Source organism: Papio anubis, chromosome 6 (genome assembly GCF_008728515.1).
Source record: "Papio anubis isolate 15944 chromosome 6, Panubis1.0, whole genome shotgun sequence".
Classification (NCBI taxonomy): Eukaryota; Metazoa; Chordata; class Mammalia; order Primates; family Cercopithecidae; genus Papio; species Papio anubis.
In genome coordinates, this window is record NC_044981.1 from 151,640,323 (window position 1) to 151,655,081 (window position 14,759).

General features: G+C 38.2%; 1 pseudogene; it reads left to right on the forward strand.

The window, feature by feature from the left end:
- Positions 1-3,576: 3,576 nt before the first annotated feature.
- Positions 3,577-4,544, forward strand: LOC101006169 (annotated as a pseudogene).
- Positions 4,545-14,759: the final 10,215 nt, after the last annotated feature.

The window sequence follows — 14,759 nt, forward strand, 5'->3', positions numbered from 1 at the left end:
AAAATACAAAAAAAATCACACGCCGGGGCCTATTGTGGGGGGGGGGGGGAGGAGGGATAGCATTAGGAGATATACCTAATGTAAATGACGAGTTAATGGGTGCAGCACACCAACATGGTACATGTATACATATGTAACAAACTCGCACGTTGTGCACATGTACCCTAGAACTTAAAGTATAATAATTTGAAAAAAAAGCAATTTGATAAAGTAAAAGAGCTTGCTTCTTAAAAAAAAAAAAAAAAAAAAATTAGCCGGTGGCGGGTGCCTGTAGTCCCAGCTACTCAGGAGGCTGAGGCAGGAAAATGGCATGAACCTGGGAGACGGAGCTTGCAGTGAGCCGAGATCACACCACTGCACTCCAGCCTGGGCAACTGAGCGAGACTCTGACTCCAAACAAAACAAAACAAAACAAAAAACAACAACAACAAAAAACATTTTTTCTGTTCTTGTTGGTTCCAGTTTTTGTAGTATCTGTCTTCCATGATCTCTCCCCTATCTTACCTTCAAAGTCTAGTTAAGATGCCACCTGTCAGTAACCTACCACTCTAGGTTATTGGTAATGTATCCTTGTACCCTATGCTCCTTAATTACTTAAGATCTATTTGAAGCTTTTGTTAATTACTGTCCTGTTTCTATATATAACTTCTAGTAGTTGCACACATACTATCTTAAATTATCATTATGTAGTTGTATTATTTGTCCTACCAGATTTTAAGAGACTTAAGAGCTTTCTGCCGCTAATCTTCTATATCCCCAGAAACTTCTGTAGTGCCTTACACACAGTGGGCAATAAGTAAAATCTGTTAAAAAGATGAATAAATGGATGTTTATAATATAGCACTAGTGTTTGGGGCTGGTCCCCTTGAGGTAGCCAGCCTGTGACTGTGCCAGGGATTTCTGAGCTGCTGAAATCAGAGGGTAATAAATCCTAGCAGCTTGGAACTGGATGGTGAGTCTAAATCAAAGATCATCAGGTTGAATGGAGATTCAAATGCCAGGAACAAGCATCAAGTGAAAATGTAGAAAACAGAACCTGAGATGAAATGTAGAGCCAAGGGTATGGAATCAGGCAGAGACACAGTAAAGGCAAAAGTAGTCATAACATATTGATAAGGATCTGGAATGGTGGACTTTGGAGGGGAGGCTGTGCAGTGCATCCATCAAGCTGAGTGGTTTGTTATAAAATAATCACCTAAAAATTGGAAGTCAGGTTGGCACCCAATTATCACCTCTAGCAAAGAAACACATACATGAAAATAAAAAATTTATAATAGCAAATATAGAGAAATTAAATAGAACCTGCTCTGAGAGGTAGATTTCATTTGAGCTTCATTTTCTTGCTTCTGCCCTGTCACCTTAATTTGTTTCACACATTTGCACAAGTTCACATATAAGTTGTAATGTATTTTTTGATTCCTTTATATTATGGAAAATGAAAAACATATTTTAAGAGAGAGAGAATCACAACACCCAACATCAATACAAAATCTCAGAACTTATTTTTACTGTATTTTTTAGATTTTTAATCTTTCAGTGAAGCTGCAATAACAGTGTACATAATAACCACTGATTTTTCCACATGAACTGTTCACAGACTAGAAAATTCTGAGATTATTTTATAAAGTTTTAAAAATCCTTAAAAATGTTTAAGAAACTCTAATCATGAGAAGTACATATTCTGTTACTGAAAGTTCTAAAAAGTTTAATTCCTACAGCTACCTTGCCCTATAAAACATTTGTTTGCCTGTCAATCTGTGAGGTTGGATCAAGCAACTCTCTGTCCCACACAGCATTTTCTTAGACTCATTAGTAGTAAGCATTGTGGCAAAGACTAATGTCCTCACGAAAAGGACAGTAAAATTCACTTTAAGTTCTACTATAAAGGTGCAATAGTCCTCTGCATAAATTGTAAAAATAAAAAAAAATTTTTTTTTGACACTATCTCACCCTGTTTCCCAGGCTGGAGTGCACTAGTGTGATCATGGCTCACTGCAGCCTTGATATCCTGGGCTCAAGCAATCCTTCCACCTCAGCCTCTCTAGTAGCTGGGACCACAGGTGCACACCACCACACCTGGCTAGTTTTTTAAGTTATTTATGGAGATAAAGTCTCACTATGTTGTCCAGGCTAGTCTCAAACTCCTGGCTTCAAGGGATTCTCCCACCTCAGCCTCCCAAAGTGCTGAGATTACAGATGCAAGCCACCATGTCTGGCCAGAAATTTGTTATTTTGATTTAAATGCTGAATAAAGTAAGTTTTAAAGCCTATATTATTTTTCCTGATATAACTGACAGAAAGATAAGTTCTCATATTAGGTCCTTTAAAAGTTAATATATTTGGTGGCAACACAGAATAGAAAGATCGCTTACCAAGGAGGTAGGTAACCTGAATCTCACTTGCCCTATGGGATCTTCGGCAAGTCATTTACTTTCTCTGAGTCTCAATTTCTTCATCATAAAATTTAAAGACTTGGATCATTTCAATGGTCTTGACAGGAAGACTGCACTGGAATTGCCTGTGGGCATTCTGACTTGGTAGATATGAGAAGAAAGGGCCTAGATAAATGTATCTTTACGACACCTCATAAATGATTCTGATGCATATTACTGGTTAAGAACTAATGGTATAAATAATTTCTTGGGTTATTTGAAATTCTAAGAATCTACTTTTTACATCCAATCAACAGAATTTTAAAAACTCCTACCTTTCACTATTATATCATTCTTCTTGATGAATAAGTATATTTTAGGAAATGGAGAAGCTGCCTCTAAATTGTGAATAGCTTACAGTTATTGAGTGTTCAGCAGTCTAAGGTGTTAACTCATTTAATATATGTAATTCAATCTTCACAACAACACTATGAGATAGGTACTACTATTATTATTTGTTTATTACAGACAGAAAAAATGAGGCACAGAAAGTAATTTGCTCAAGTTATGGAGCAGATAAGTAGGGAAATTGGGCTGCAGAGTTTAAACACTTACCGGAATGCTCTACTATCATTCAATAAATGACCTATACATACCAATAGGCCCCATCACTATTCCCCACCCAAATAGTGCTGTTTTCCCTGCTACTACAGTGGAAAAAAAGAGTATGTTTTTAGAAAATCTTTGAGAGCAGAAGGGGGAAGCTGGGAAACTCAAGAATGAAAAAACTCAAGGGACCTGGGCCTAAGACCTCTGGCCCTGAATTACAACTAGAGATTACTTTGATTTACAAAAGCTTCTTTAAATAGGGTAACTATTTTTAGGAGTTATTTTCCTTCAGTTATCATTTCATCCCATGATGTCTAAGACAAGCTCTTTTTGATTGAATAAATATTAATTTAAAAAAATATTAGAAATGTACCCTATCAGATGAACTAGACCCAAAACTGTAAAGTAAAACAGGAAAGGACAAAAGCTACGTTAGAGTCAGAGGGAATGATGATCAAATGATTCAGCCTATTGTTAATTTTGGGTCTGCAAAGGAGAATTGTAACACCATACTTTAGCATAAGGTAGAGACTAATACATAACACAGTATAACCTTCCCTTCCCAATAGTATTAGATGGGCTGTCTACTTGGGTGATGAATTCACTCAGGATGAGGGCAGGAATTCAGGTGAAGGAGGAAGACTGTAAGCCAAGTGCCAAAGTCTTTAACATCTTTAATAAATTAAGTCTTGAAAGACTATGAATATGCTAAGTACAGGGGAGCAGATATTCTGGAATGAGGATCCTTCCCCTTTCTCTATGAGTTTTCAGTCTAAAAACATTTTATACATATGCAGAAGTAAGCAGTTGCTTAAGAAAAATGAGTAGTGTTTTCCTTCATTCATAAAACTAATCTTTGTACTGCTTTGCAGACTTGGCAAGAACCTCTGGTTCACATTTTCATCCTAAGGCTAGATTTTCCCTGCTAAAGAGGAATGGAGAATGAAATTACCTGCTAATTCAAGTAAGAAAAATATCAGTTCTCGTTCTCATAAATTTGTGAAAATAAATTACAACTAGATTACCCCAGTTCTGATTTGAAAACAGCTGGTGAGACTACTAGGTGTAGTTTCTCACTACTTTTTTTTTTTTTAAAGCGTAAAAACACACATATACAAAGGTTTTTAAAAATAATCTTAAAAGAACACAGTAGCATGCTATTTCCTGACAGGCCGACCTTTATACAAAGAATGTTCACTTTCGACAAACTGAAAATTACTCTTACCTATGGCTTCAGAATATCACTGTCTACCTCAGAAAGCGGAATGTTTTGTACAAGTCATAAATAAGTGGCTAGATGGACACTATTTGGTCATCAAATGATCAATGTAGAGGGCAGGGGGAAATTATTTCTGCAGTACCAACCATATATCTGGTACTGTGCAAAGGGAAAAAGGAAACAGACCGCGAATGGTGGTTCATGCCTATCATCCATCCCAGCACTTTGGGAGGCCCAGCTGGGAGGATCCCTTAAGCCTAGGAGTTTAAGACCAGCCTGGGCAACATTGGGAGACTCCATCTCTACAAAAATAAAAAAAAATTGCTGGCGGGAGCCTGTAGTCCCAGCTACTCAGGAGGCTGAGGCAGGAGAATGGCATGAACCCAGGAGGCGGAGCATGCAGTGAGCCGAGATTGCGCCACTGCACTCCAGCCTGCACGACAGAGCAAGACTCAGTCTCAAAAAAAAAAAAAAAAAATCATTGCCAGGAGCAGTAGCACTTACCTGTGGCCCCAGTTACTTAGGAGGCTGAGGTGGGAGAATCGGTTAGGCCCAGGAGGTCAAGGCTGCAGTGAAGTGTGATTGTGTCACTGCATTCCAGCCTGGGCAACAGAGCAAGACCCTGTCTTAAAAGAAAAAAGGAAACTGTAGAATATGATTCCTAACGTCAAGAAACTTACAGCTTATTGGTCAATTATATAATACTGGAGTCTAGGACCATGTCTTACTCTTAAAAAAAAAAAAAAAAAAAAAAAAAACCACATCATTTAACATAGGATTTTATAAATATCAGTGAGTTAATAAAAAGTTAAAATAATACAAAAAGCTTAGAACTGAGCAATAAAATGCATGTTTAATATAGGCGACAGGGCCAGGCACAGTGGCTCACGCCTGTAATCCCAGCACTTTGGGAGGCCGAGGCAGGCAGATCACCTGAGGTCAGGAATTTGAGATCACACTGGCCAAACATAGCAAAACCCCGTCTCTACTAAAAATACAAAAATTAGCTGGGTGTGGTGTCGGGCACCTGTAATCCCAACTATTTGGGAGGCTGAGGCAGGAGAATTGCTTGAACTCGGGAGGCAGATGTTGCAGTGAGCCAAGACTGTGCAACTGCAGTCCAGCCTGGGTGACAGAGTGAGACTGTCTCAAAAATAACATAACATAACATAACATAACATAAAATGAAGTAAAACAAAATAAATAGGTGACTGAGTGAAGAGATAACAGTTAAGTTGATGTAATTATAATATATGAAACCTCTATTAACAATGAGAACACACGGACACAGGGAGGGGAACAACAAATACTGGGGCCTGTTGAGAGGTGGGGGACAAGGGGAGGGAGAGCATTAGGACAAATACTTAAAGCATGCGGGGCTTAAAACCCAGATGATGGGTTGACAGGTGCAGCAAACCACCATGGCATATGTATACCTATGTAACAAACCTGTACATTGTGCACATGTATCCCAGAATTTCAAGTAAAAACAGCAAACGAACAACAAAAAAAAACTCTACTAAAATATCTTTTTCCTATTCCGATTTTATAATATTTTGAGTAAGTACTGTCACAGGAAGGTCCCTACTCCTACTTACTGAAATCTTTAAGAAAGAAAAGAGTGGGTTAACTGGGCAAAAAGAGACAGGGAAAGAAAGAGCAAACTAGGCAGAATGAGTATCACATGCAATTCTCTCTTCTGTGGAGAAAGAACATGCCATGTACCAAGAACTGGTGATATCAAACAGTGAACTATAAAGTCAGTTCCTTGAAAAATTCAGGATAGGATCCAAAATGGAGCAAAATTTTCAGCCTAAAAATGCTCAGTGTGATATATATGATAATATAAAATTTGAACGATTCTGTTGTTGGCCAACAGTGGGAAAATGGTTAGGTAAATTATCATATGTCCACAACACAGCATATTCTGCAGCCATTAAAACAATGTATATGTAGAGTTTTAATTTACATGGAAAATGCTTGTTTTAATGCAAAGTGAAAAAACTAGGACATTACTTTCTCTATGTAATATATTTACAGAAAAATTTTCTAGAAACAGAATGGACTAGAATGTTAATCCTGACTTCAACCAGGTGAGACTGAATGCTCTATTTTTCTTTATTGTCTTCCATATTTTTCATGCTATGCATTTAAAACTTTTAAAATTGGAAAAATACATTTTATTGAGAAAATGAAGAAATAGGACATCTATATTTACACATCTGAGAATAAGTAGTCTTTTCTGGCTTCTGGAATGAGGATATAAAGTAAGGCAAAATCTAGGAGAAACCAGTGTCAATAGCAAAGTTTTCTGCATTTGTTTGTTTTTTGAGACAGGGTCTTGCTCTGTGACCCAGGCTGGAGTGCAGTGGTGATCACGGCTCACTGCGGCCTCAACTTCCTGGGCTCCAGCGATCTTCCTGCCTCAGCCTCCTGAGTCCCTATAGCTGGGACTATAGGCATACATCACCACGCCTCGCTAATTTTTAATTTTTTTGTAGAGACAAGGTCTCACTATGTTGCCCAAGCTGGTCTCAAACTTCTGGGCTCAAGCAATTATCTCACCTTGGTCTTCCAAAATACTGGGATTACAGGGATGAGCCACCCTGCCCAGTCTCAGTAAAAAGCTTTCTAGTGGGAGTTTTTCTGGAATGTGATTTACACTGTGATTATTAAAATGCAATAAACTTTGGGGCCAGGGGAAACTACCCTGGGATATGTTGATCCAAATAGATACCTTGCTTCTGAGATTTTGCATCTTAATTATTTAAATTGGGAATTTTATCTATCCTTACTCTATGTGTGTTTGGTCTCCTCCTGCCTATCCGTAATATAATCCATTGGAAATGCTCCGGTATCAATTCCGGATATGTAATTTAAATGAGGGTCCTGGAAAGCCCAGGCATCAGTTCTAATATTACTCTATTCTGAAAGTTTTTTAAATTTTTTGTTCCTCAAACATCATTTTTAATTTATACGCTCACCGGTTCCTTCTTTAAGACTATTACTGCTAATTTACAGAAGTGGAAGGGTTGTTTCAGAAAAGTTTTGCTTCTCTGAGTAACCGAGTAAATTAATTGGTTAAAACGAATAGAGAGATCTCTGTTCAGGAAATTCATCTCTCACCACATGATAAATCTGACTTTCCTTTAGTTTAAAGAGAAAAATATAAAAGACATGAAATACATCTTTTGGCCAAGAATTATTTTATTATTATTCATTTAGGCAATAAATATTTATGTGCCTACCTTGTACCCAGGAAGGTTCTATGGAGAAACTGCAGAAACCTGCATAAAGCCTTTTGGGACTTTGTATGGTTGACAGCAATTGCCTCTAAAGTTTGTCATACTTATTTAGGCCTTCCAAATCCCTCTGAAAGGGAATGAGTTTCTTTTCCATCATGGTTTCATAAAGGCAAGAGACTGGATGAAGGGGCTGGGTAAAAATTTACTTTAAACTAGGCCAGGGTTTTTCAACACCTGCAATATTGACACTTTGGACCTGATAATTCTTTGTGCTGTAGGGGCTGCCCTATGCATTGTAAGATGTAATAATCAAAAATGCCTCCAGATATTTTGCCAAATGTCCCCTACGGAGGCAAAAATCACCCCTGGTTGAGGACCACTGGACCAAATGATTCAGACATTTGACCCTACAGTAGTTAAGAAAACTGAGTTATCTAAGAGTGAAGGAAAGAGAAGGGATGACAAAAAGAATAATTTAGCTTGAGGCCAGGTGCCATGGCTCACACCTGCAATCCCAGCAATTTGGGAGGCCAAGGCAGATGGATCACTTGAGCTCAGGAGTTAGAGACCAGCCTGGGCAACATAGTGAAACCCCGTCTCTAAAAACATACGAAAATTAGCTGGGTGTAGAGGTGCACGCCTGTAGTCCCAGCTACTCAGGAGGCTGAGGTGGGAGGATTGCTTGAGCCTGGGAAGTCAAGACTGCAGTGAGTTGAGATTGGGTCACTGCATACCAGCCTGGGTGACAGTGAGACCCTGCCTCAAAAAGAATAATTTAGCAGGGCATGGTGGCTCATACCTGTTATCTCAGCACTTTGGGAGGCTGAGGCAGGAGGATCGCCTGAGCCCAGGAGTTTGAGACCAGCTTGGACAATATAGTAAGACCTCATCTCTATTAAAATAATTTCAAAAAAAAAAAAAAATTTAGCTTAAACTCAACCAAATTTACTAGAAAACAAATAAAGTATCTAAATGATTGAATAAGAAAGAAAATACTGCCACTCTTGTCAAATCACTATGCCCTTCTACCTACTCCTTAAAGATGAATGAAAAAACAGTGACAAGTCTTTCTGACAACAGAAATGACTACCTATATAGATGCTGCTCAGAAGATTCCCTAAGTATAGGAGTAAAAGTAATAAATCTGGAGTTTGGAGGCATGTGTTCTCACTAAACAGCTTTATTTCTTTGGGTCTTAGCTTACTGCTATGTAATGGAGGGCTGTTGGGCAGGCAGTAGAGAGAGTTGTAAACAGATTTTAAAATTTTTTTAATTCAATAAATGCTGATAACTTATATTCTAGGCATTATACTTGGATGTAGTATGTAAAAGATGAAAAGACATGGTCTGCTCCTTCAAGATAACAGTCTATTAGAATGACAGACTAACAAACAACTACAATAATGTAAGCATTATAATAGAAGCATGTACAAAAAGAAGTGGAAGGCTAGATATAACACCTAAATCTGAGGAAATCAGGGAAACCTTTACATGAAAGTGGCATTTGAGCTAAAACTTGAAAGATAAATAAGAATTTTGCCAGGAAACAAGAAGGGAGAATGTACTATGCCAGTTAGAAAGGCAAATGCACAGAGATTTGATAGTTTTTCAAAAAGAATGGCATGTTTACGAAGCTATACCACCTCAGTGGTACTAGAAGATAAATGGAAAAGGTGAAAAGGTATGAAGCCGAATATCTATCTAGGTCAAATCATGAAGGTGGTATGCCATAAACACTGTTTTCATGGCAACAGATGATAATTTGACATAGATGATAACTTAAAATTTATGTGGTAGACAGATCACCCTTGCAGTACAGTAGAAAATAAAATTAGTGGGGAATAAGCCAAGGGACCAAACAAGTGACTACTGCAATAGTATACCTAAAGCTAGTGAAAGGCTACAAAAGGACAATGATTATGTGGACAGAAATGGGGAATATTCAGGAGAAAGAATAGGCAGGACTTGAATTATGAATGTTGGCGGGGGGATTACAGCTAAGGAGTATTCAGAATTATGCTAAGTATTTTTGGCAATACTTCGTTTAATCCTTATAATATCCCTAATAGGAATGGAAAGCAGTCCAATTTGCTAAAAGGTAATTTGCCAATGAATCTGTTTGCTATATTTACCAAATACTTGTTTTAGAGAATATTCACCCTGAATGTATTTAATAAATTTTTTTTTTTTTTTTTTTGGAGACATGATCTTGCTCTGCCACCCAGGCTGGAGTCCAGTGGTGCAGCAACCTCGACCTCTTGGGCTCAAGTGATCCCCCCACCTCTCAACCAAGCAAACTCTCAGTCCCACAGGGTTTCACCATGTTGCCTAGGCTGGTCTCAAACTCCTGGGCTCAAGCAATCCTCCCACCTCTGCCTCCCATCGTGTGAGCCATCATGCCTGACCAATAAATGTATTCTTGGTAAACTTACTTTTTTAATGAATTCACTTTTGATGAAATGATTTAGAACCTAAGGTAAGTATACTTTTGCCCCTGTTTTATTGCAGAGAAAACTGAGGTTCATAGAAACCGACGTTCATAGTTAGCAAAGGCAGAATCAGGTCTATAGAACTAGAACTTTTTTTTTTGAGACAGCGTCTCCCTCTGTTGCCCAGGCTGCAGTACAGTGGCAACGCTATGACTCCAGTAACTCAGCCACAGATGTAACATGTTTGTCTTATATTAACTTTATTACTCCTTTGAGCTCTTGCACCTCATAGGTCCACCAGAATCCTTTGCTCATGAGGCTCAAGGTTCACTGCAGTCTTGACCTCCCCAAGCTCAAGCTATCCTCCTACCTCAGCCCCCAAGTAGCTGGGACTACAGGCATGCACCATCGCACCCAGCTAAATTCTGTATTTCTTGTAAAGATGGATTTTCGCCATGTTGCCCAGCCTGGTCTCAAACTCCTGGGCTCAAGCAATCCTCCCGCGTTGGCCTCCCAAAGTGCTGTGATTACAGGGTTCAGCCATTGTGCCGGCCCTGACAATGTTAATATTCTTAAATGAAGAACTATACCTTAAAAAAAAATAGACATAATGAAACTAAATTCCAAATCCAACGTAATAAGAGTAGCATATCTTATTATGACAACTTTCTTAGTTTTTCCTGGGGGGGCTACCTGATGAAGATAATGAAGGTAAGATGGTTCTCTTTGCTTTTCTGTGGTACTCTGCTTTTTTTTTTTTTTAAACTATCAGAAATTGCCATCTATCTGGAGTCAACTACCATTTATACGTGACACACAGAACCCACTAACCACCTTTTAATTGTTATCTCAAATATTTGTTTCATCATCAATGTAGGTGGTATTATTTTTCTGACAATAGGAAAAAGTCATCATAATTCTGCTGTCCAGGGTATGAAAATTTGAAATCCTTTTTAACTCCAAATCCTTTTTAACTCAACTCTGTAGTGGCTCATGGTTCATAGCTATACACAGTGGAGTCCACTCTAGGATTTCAGTGGAGAGTGGCAACTTCTCTTTGGGGACATTTAGAAATACATGGGGAATTTTTCATTGTTACAGTGGCATGTAGTGCACAGGGGCCAGGGATGTTAAATGTCCTGCACAACGAAAAACTGTTTCGCCCAAATGCCAGAAGTCCCATTTGAGAAACCCAAGAGCTCAGAGTCATCAACTTCATGAACATGCGACATGTATAGTCACACAGGGCCCAGTGCTTGGTTTAATGCTCTGCAGTCACTGTCTTGAAAATTATAATACTTTTATGTTTGACTATCTGTTTTGTAAGTCCAGTGGTATAGCAGAGCATAACATGCAAGCAGAGGTATGTATGCTTTCTTCCTTGCCATTCTATTTGCATATGGTCTCCATGATGCCTCATGACAAAGGATTCTGGTGGACCTATGAGGTGCAGGAACTCAAGAGAGTAACAAATTTAATACAAAACAAGCATATAACATCTATGACTGAGTTAGTGGAGGCACAGACAGTTCCAAGAGGCTACAGTTTTCATTCAAATCAGAACTTGCTTCAGGTGCAGAAAGAAGGCAACAGCATCTTTAAGAAATACAAGTGACTACATCACATCCTTCCTTACTCATGTGTTACTTCCCACTATTAGTCAACCATTTACACGAAAAATGATGACAAAGAATGAAAGGAAAGTAGGGCAACTCAGCGCTCTCTTTCCTCTCATCCTTCCTTACTCATCAGTAAGCAGAAGACAGAGAATATTGGTAGAATATGTGCACATCAAGAAGCAAAATAAAAATAGTTGAGTTGGTTTTGTGCAGAGTTTACACTGTTCTGATAACACAAAATACATATGCATTTACAAGCTATGAATTGTATAATTTTGGTGATTCCAAATACAATTGAAATGCTCTTATACTTGCATTTTAAAATGGCATTACATAATATAAAGATGAATGGTAAAATTCATCCTAAGAATTAAAAAATTTAATTTTTTTTCTCGTAGAATGACATTAAAAAGTATATTTAAAAACACTATGACAAGTGGAGAGAGCAAAGACAGAAGAAAGAAAAAGCTTTATAGTTTAGTACAGATAATAGCACATTTTCCCCTGTGTTGGAATAAGAGGCCTTACATTTTCATTTTGCTCTGGGCCCCACAAATTATGTAGCTGGCTGCGACTGGGCTGGTTGAAGCAAAAAGGCATTAAAAGATACTATTTAGCTCACAGATCTCTCAGAGGGCCAGAGAACCAGACTTAGATAAACATAGCTAGAAACAACATCCAAGAAAAAACAAACCACAAAGAACACTCACCCATCCCACATTACAAAGCTATTCTAGTGGAAACCCATCCCAGTACTGCCTGCCAGTCAGCACCTAAGACTCTAAAACAGATGCCACAACTCCTCCCTACCTACCCAGAAGAACCCGATACCTCCTTCATGGTATTTGTCAGAAGATACTATCTCCCTGAGTGCAGCTGAAGCATCATGTTGCTTGCTGTCACATCCATGTCCTGAATGGGTACATCTGATTGCTGGAAACTAGGTCATATACTGAAGCCAGCTTCTGACTGTCAGCATCCTTTCCAACTAATTCCACATTTACTGAAGTCACTCTGGTAGGGGGCATATTTGTACCACGTAGTCCCAACTAGTTGGGAGGTTGAAGTGGGAGGAGCCTAGTAGTTCAAGACCAGCCTGGGCAACATCATAAGACCCTGTTCCTAAAAAAGAAAGCAAACTGAATTGGCCAATGCTACAAATTAGGGCCTTCCCTCTTCTTGAGCCATTGTTAAACATTTACTGATCACACCATTGATCTCACTCCAGCAATCTAGCTGCAAGGGAGTCTGAGAACTATAGTTTGTTTTCCATCTTTTAAAGTACAGAAAAATAAGCAAAAAGAGGGTTAGATGAATACTGAATCAGCCATCTTATAGTATCTGCCACAAAAGTATGGTAGCTACTACTGTCTGTTCTAGATTATAAACTGCTAACAGGCGGATGTTAACAGATGTTGAACAGTATCAGTAAAGGAGACTTGGTAGGCTTTTACTAAAGGCAAACATGGTAAGTATACGTCAGTGAACTAGAAGAGATGATTAAATGTTAATTGATATGATTAAAATACATTTTTAGGATGCTAGACTATAAACCTTATAAGGGAAGGGACCATGTCTGTTTTGTTTCCCACCGTATCTCAAATCTCCTGGCAAGAAATAGCCACTTAAAAAAAAAAATGCAGTCGGGCACAGTGGCTCTCACCTGTAATCCTGGCACTTTGGGAGGCCAAGGTGGGTAGATCACAAGGTCAGGAGTTCAAGACCAGCCTGGCCAACATGATGAAACCCCATCTCTACTAATAATACAAAAATTAGCCAGGCATGGTGGCACATGCCTGTAGTACCAGCTCCTCGGGAGGCTGAGACAGGAGAATTACTCGAACCTGTGGGGAGAGGTTGCAGTGAACTAAGATTGCACCATTGGACTCCAGCCTGGGCGACAGAGCAAGACTCTGTCTCAAAAAAAAAAAAAAAGAAAAAGCATTAAAGATATTAAGTATAGAGTTCAATTTTTGCATTTCTCATACTGTATGTAGATAAGGCAATTCCAAGTGATTTTACTGTTTCTCGATGAATCAGACTTCTGGATATGAACATTTTACCATATTTTCACATACATTATCTCGTTTGAGCCTTATAACATCCCTGAGAAGTTAAAACAGAAATTACTGTCCATTTCACAGATGAGGAAAAAATTCCCAAAAATAAGTGATCACTTAGCTAAATGATGGTTTAAAGTTCACATTCTCTGACTCAAAATTCCAGAACATTTTCTTACTTCAGGAAGAATATATTTATAAAACCCATTTGATAGTGGTTAATTAGGGGGTTATTGTCAGGTTTTCAATTTGAGCATCAACTTAAAACTAAATTACATGCAATGAACACAACATTCCTAATTTCATGCTGCAAATGTTTTTCTTCAAGAGTGAACATTCTTGGAGTTCTAGAAGGATTTGACTTGCGGTTGCAACTGCCTTTTCTTAAAGTAAATAATGTTGATTCAAGAGGTAAGGGGAAAGAAACCATTTTCTAGAAATAGCAAATCTGTTAATTTGATGCTTTACCATTTTCTAGTTAGGAATATTATAATTTAAAAGTTATGGATACACTGATTATAATATAGTACAAGGATTCTCAATTTTATTTTGCTTAAGAATCACGGGGTGGCAGGTAGTGTTGCTAACAATACAGATTCCCAGGCCCCATACCCAAAAATGTAATTCAGTAAGAGCCAAAATACTAACATTTAAAGAATGCTAGGTGTCATGGAACACTGAGAATCACTGGTATTGTGTATGACATTTGGCATGTACAAAATATTTATTTTACCAAAAATACATTTTAGCATGGTAGTCATATTTTAAAATCACTTCTATAGCCTTCTAAAATTTCAAATTAAGAGATTTTGCCTCTTAAAAATATTAACTAATTTCCAGCATGTTAGTAGAAATCTTGCCACCTATGTTTATAATCATGTTCTGAGGTTAAAAACTACAAGGTAATTTACTGTAGTAATCAGTCTCAAATCCCTCGGAGCGTAAGTTCTTATTAGCATTTATATGTTAGGGAATTTATAGACAGCTTCTTACCAGTGACCTGTCCCTTTTGGGCCTTTTGATTTTCCTATTTGAAAATCCACAACGGTTCCAAACGAGTAGCTCTCACACCACTTCAAATACATGGCAACCTGGTAACTATTCAAATGCACCTGTATAACACATAAATGTAAAAGAACGATCTCTACTTTGGATGGGTTAGAAATGTGTCAAGGGTCCTAATTCAGGGGCAAATTTCGAACTTGA